General features: G+C 48.9%; 1 pseudogene; it reads right to left on the bottom strand.

The window, feature by feature from the left end:
- Window positions 1-904: 904 nt before the first annotated feature.
- On the bottom strand, window positions 905-5,193 carry LOC112124431 (annotated as a pseudogene).
- Window positions 5,194-5,939: the final 746 nt, after the last annotated feature.

Consider the following 5,939-nt stretch of genomic DNA (forward strand, 5'->3'; position numbering starts at 1 on the left):
CCTGGAGAAGACACTGGCTGGAACTAGCTCTCGCAGCTGAGAAATGGCCACCAGAGGGATGTGAGAGGGGAAGTCCCCTGTAACTCCCCATCTGGGCAGGTGGGGCTGCCCCAGGGGTAAGGATGCATGTGTAGAGGAAACTTAGGGGTTTGATAGGGGGATCCGCAAAAGAAAACACACTGAACGGGGAGCTGTCTGACCTACCCACTAGGAAATGCTGAGGAGAGGGTTGGGTTCTAAGTCCCACCTGTAAAAGGGAGTTAGGTGCCTAACACCAGTTGAGATTCACAGCCCTTTCCTGGAGTCAGGTGCCCCAGCTGTTACTTAGCTCTCCCTTCCCCACAACCACTTGTGCCAGAGAAGGAGTTGGAGGTTCTTCCCTTAACTTTTAGCCTAGTGGTTAGAGCACTTGCCTAGGACCTGGTAGAGCCAGTTAAATTCCCTTTCCACCCCACCTGATTTGGGACCAGGATTTGAGCCCACATCTTCCACTCTCAAGGGATGTGTGCCATTGGGTCACAGACACCCCCATTCTCTTTCAGGCCTCATGAGTATTAAATTATTCATTGTGGAACAGCATGAACAGGAGAGATTGAAAGACCCCTCCCCAAAATACCTCATAGCCTGGTGCTTAGACCATTCACCCAGGACTGTTTTGCTGCAGTGACAGATGACTGTGTCACAGGAGCCTAATTCATATTTTGAGATGTGACTTAGGAGCCAGAAGAAATCTATTTACCGTGAGGCTTAAGTGAGTGAGGAGCCTAAGAAGTTTGTGGGAAATTACCCCTGTCTGTTTACATGGGGAAATGATCTGTAGAGTGACTAAAGGCTCCAGTTTTAGCAGGACACCTGGGTTCTTTCACTGGGTTTTTTTTTTTAATTGGTCTAGATGTGGTTTGGGTCACTGTGTGTATCTAGCACAGTAATATGTGGCCGTGTCATCAGTTCTCAGGCTGCTCAGCTGTAGATAGGCCGTGCTTATGGAGGTGTCCCTGGTGATGGTGAATTGCCCCTGAAAGCCTGTGCGTAGCTAGTGCCTCCACTATAGGCACTGATATATCCGATCCACTCCAGTGCTTTCCCTGGAGCCTGCCGTGCCCAGTGCATGCTATAGCTGGTAAAGGTGTAGCCGGAGGTTTTACACGTCACCCTCACAGACTCTCCAGGCTTTTTGATTTCTGCCCCGGACTGGGTCAGCTGGATCTGGGAGCTGACACCTGTCAATAAACAACAATAAAAACACAGTTAATGCCATTCTTTTCCTCCTCTTCCCAGGTTTATTCAAGTTCTTCCGTTGTCATCCTAATGGCAGTATCTGATCTGCTTGTATGTAATAACGAATTTATCCACACCAAACTCCTGGGAAGGAGGGAAGTACAGTTATCCCCATTTTGCAGAGGGGAAACTGAGGCACAAACTCAGCCTGAGATTTCTCAAGCTAAGGGATTTCGACACCTAGTTCCCATTAAAAATAAGTGAAAATTGGGTATCAAAATCCTCTTGATGGCTTTAAAATTCCATCTTATGTGATTTGTTTAAAGCTCTAGGATTTTGAATCCAGAATTCCTGAATCCACCTCCTACATGTTAGCCTTAAAGCCATCTTCCCTATCCTAGCCCAGCCGTCCTAACCAGACACCTGTAGGTTCCCTCCACTTACCTGAGAAAGATGCTAAAAAAAAAGAAGAACCCCAGACAGATCATTTTCATTCTCTGCAACAACCTAGTGGGCTGCAAAGCAGTAACCCTTCCTCTGCTGGCAGCTTTTCAGTGAGGGTCGCTGCTCGCCTTTGACTCAGTTTTCCTCCTTCATTTGCATGTGGGCGTTGCTAAATCATTTGACTAAAGCTCAGCTTCGCCCAGTGTTACAAATAACTGACCTCAGAGTTTAGAGGGACCCAGTCATGGAGGACCCTAGAGCATATGAATGAAATTTAGGTGCCAATCCTGGAAAACACTATATCACATTAACCTCAGTGGTACTTAAATACGGGCTTAAAGATAATTGGTAAAATCAAATATTAAGATGCCTAATACTGGGTTATCAAAATGTAACACCCAGGATCTGAAACTGAAATAACATAGAATCAATGAATGTATAAACACTAGCGCCCTTCACTGGTGAAATATGTATGTGAGCTGTGATTTCCAAAGCCTCCGAGGAGCACTGGGTGACCCATTCATACTGATTGGAAAGGGATTTGGGTGAGCAACCCCTCACTTTGTCCTCAGCACCTAAGGCTGGAATTTTCAATGATTCCCTGTGAGTGTTCCCGGGTTCAGTCTTTGGTTGAAGAAGCCGAAAGACTGTGGCTTACCATGGCTGCCTGCAAGCCGAATTCTGTTGCCCGCCGGCTTTGTGTGTTTGATCTCTCACACCAAACCGGCAGGCCCTCAATACAAGAGGCAAAATAAGACCTTGTACCGAAAGCACATGTGCTATGTAACGTTAACAGCTTGGTTCATCGTCAAAGATTCTACCCATTGTTCTCTACCCATTGTTCCCTAAAATGTATCTTTTTAAATATTACTCTCCCTTTTTTCCTCCCGCAGCTGCAAATGTTTCTACGCTCCCTCTATCATCTCCATCCCAGAGGCTAGCGCAGATAAGAAGGCGGAAAAAACGGACTCGCAATGAAATGTTCTCTGAGCTCATGCAGTCCTCCCTTACTGAAAGAGCTCAGCAGAATTCATGGAGGCAGACAATGTCGGAGTCCAGGAAAGCGGAAAATGAATGCGAGGACAGGAGGGATGAGCGCAAGCAGAGGAGGGATGATCAAGATGATCGGTGGCGGCAGCACGATGAAAGGAGGCAGGATGCAATGCTGAGGCTACTGGAGGATCAAACTGATATGCTCCGGCGTATGGTTGAGCTGCAGGAAAGGCAGCAGGAGCACAGACCGCCGCTACAGCCCCTGTGTAACCAACCGCCCTCCTCCCCAAGTTCCGTAGCCTCCTCACCCAGACGCCCAAGAATGCGGGGGGGGGGGAAGAAGAGGCTACGGGCACCCAACCACTCCACCCCAGAGGACTGCCCAAGCAACAGAAGGCTGGCATTCAATAACTTATGAAATGCAGTGTGGCCTGGTCCTTCCCTCCTCCCCTCATCTACCACCCCACCTGGTGCTTCCCTCCTCCCCTATCCCTCCCGGGCTGCCTTGGCAGTTATCCCCCCATTTGTGTGATGAATTAATGAAGAATGAATGAATGTGAAGGAACAATTACTTTATTGCCTCTGCAAGCGGTGATCGAAGGGGGGAGGGGAGGGCGGTTGGCTTACAGGGAAGTAGAGTGAACCAAGGGGGCGGGTTTTAATCAAGGAGAAACAAACAGAACTGTCACACCGTAGCCTGGCCAGTTATGAAACTGGGTTTCAAAGCTTCTGTGATGTGCAGCGCGCCCTGCTGTGCTCTTCTAATCACCCTGGTGTCTGGCTGCGCGTAATCAGCTGCCAAGCGATTTGCCTCAACCTCCCACCCCACCATAAACGCCTCTCCCTTACTGTCACAGAGATTGTGGAGCACACAACAAGCAGCAATAACAATGAGAATATTGGTTTCGCTGAGGTCTAACCGAGTCAGTAAACTGCGCCAGCGCGCTTTCAAATGTCCAAATGCACATTCTACCACCATTCTGCACTTGCTCAGCCTATAGTTGAACAGCTCCTTACTACTATCCAGGGTGCCTGTGTATGGCTTCATGAGCCATGGCATTAAGGGGTAGGCTGGGTCCCCAAGGATAACTATAGGCATGTCAACATCCCCAACAGTTATTTTCTGGTCTGGAAAGTAAGTCCCTTCCTGCAGCTGTTGAAACAGATCAGAATTCCTGAAGACGCGAGCATCATGTACCTTTCCCGGCCATCCCACGTTGTTGTCGGTGAAACGTCCCTTGCGATCCACCAGTGCTTGCAGCACCATTGAAAAGTACCCCTTGCGGTTTATGTACTGGCTGCCCTGGTGCTCCGATGCCAAGATAGGGATATGGGTTCCATCTATTGCCCCACCACAGTTAGGGAATCCCATTGCAACAAAGCCATCCATTATGACCTGCACATTCCCAGAGTCACTACCCTTGATAGCAGCAGCTCCTTGAGTGCGTTGGCTACTTGGATCACAGCAGCCCCCACAGTAGATTTGCCCACTCCAAATTGATTCCCGACTGACCGGTAGCTGTCTGGCGTTGCAAGCTTCCACAGGGCTATTGCCACTTGCTTCTCAACTGTGAGGGCTGCTCTCATCTTGGTATTCTTGTGCTTCAGGGCAGGGGAAAGCAAGTCACAAAGTTCCATGAAAGTGCCCTTACGCATGTGAAAGTTTCGCAGCCACTGGGAATCAGCCCAGACGTGCAACACTATGTGGTCCCAGCGATCTGTGCTTGTTTCCCGGGCCCAGAATTGGCATTCCATGGCATGAACCTGCCCGAATGCCACCAGGGTGTTCAAATTGCCGGGGGCCGTGCTTTGAGAGAAGTGTGTGTCCATGTACTCATCACTCTCATCGCCGCGCTGCCGTCGCCTCGTCGTCTGCTTTTGCAGGTTCTGCTTGTGAACATACTGCAGGATAATGCGTGAGGTGTTTATAATGCTCATAACTGCTGTGGTGATCTGAGTGGGCTCCATGCTTGTAGTGCTATGGCGTCTGCATGGCCAATCCAGGGAAAAGGGCATGAAACGATTGTCTGCCATTGCTTTCACGGAGGGTGGGAGGTAGAGATGACTGACGACATGTACCCAGAACCACCTGCGACAATGTTTTTGCCCCATCAGGCATTGGGAGCTCAACCCAGAATTCCAATGGGCAGCGGAGACTGCGGGAACTGTGGGATAGCTATCCACAGTGCACCACTCCGAAAGTCAACACTAGCCACGGTACTGTGGATGCACTCTGCCGACTTAATGCGCTTAGTGGGGACGCACACAATCGACTGTATAAAATCTGTTCCGAAAAATCGACTTCTATAAATTTCGCCTAATTTCGTAGTGTAGACATACCCTCTGTATAGTAGATTTCTCCTGAATCAGACCTAATGCTGGCTACCCACTGCAGCCCTTTCCCGGGAGCCTGACGGACCCTGTCCATCCAATAGCTGCTGAAAGTGAATCCAGAGCCTTTGCAGGAGAGTTTTCAGGACTCTCCTGGTTTTTTGCCTCCACCACCGGACTCCACCAGCTCCACATCACACCAGACACCTGGGAACACAAAACATGCCAGTAATGTGCCCAGTGCATAGTACAATATATAATGTAACTGTTTATTGATATAACTCTAGGGAACAGGAACACACCTGAGAGAGCAGAGAGCACGAGAAGAGATCTCCATACCGAGAACATGATGAATGAAGAGAACTAGACCCAGTGGCTGCAGAAAGGGGTGTAGTTTGGAAAGTGTCTCTAGGGGCCTGGGGTTTAAACAGGCGGCTTCTGCCCTGAATTTGCCTCATGACTTGTTTGTGGTGTATAAAGAGCACCTGGCTGGGCTGTGGTTGAAGCACTGGACTGAGGGCTGGTCACACACACACGTGTATTTGTTTAATTCACACCTTTACAAAGTGGAGGTTTGAAATAGAACACCTGGGCTAAAGGACTCCACACAGAGCCTGGCACGTCAGCCTCGAAGGGTTAACAGCAGTGCAGTGATCTGGGTTAAAGTTCCTGGCACAGGTAGCATTTGCAACGGGAAATCACTTGTCAGCATAGAATCAGCCACGTCAAGAGTCTCAAACAGGTAAAATCCTCTGGCCTGTGTTATGCAGGAGCTCAGACTATGCCCTTAAATCTCTGACTCTCTGAAAGGAACCTAAAGGAGTTAGGGACACTGGTTTCATTTTTTGTTGTTGTTTTAGTGCAATTTGGACACCTAAATCTCAGGTCATCTACCAATCCCAGCCCTTATTTATTGGGGCCTGGCTATTAAAAATATTGAGGAAAATAAAGAA

The sequence above is a fragment of the Terrapene carolina genome, unplaced genomic scaffold (assembly GCF_002925995.2).
Source record: "Terrapene carolina triunguis isolate 2854851 unplaced genomic scaffold, T_m_triunguis-2.0 Scaffold24658, whole genome shotgun sequence".
NCBI lineage: Eukaryota > Metazoa > Chordata > Testudines > Emydidae > Terrapene > Terrapene triunguis.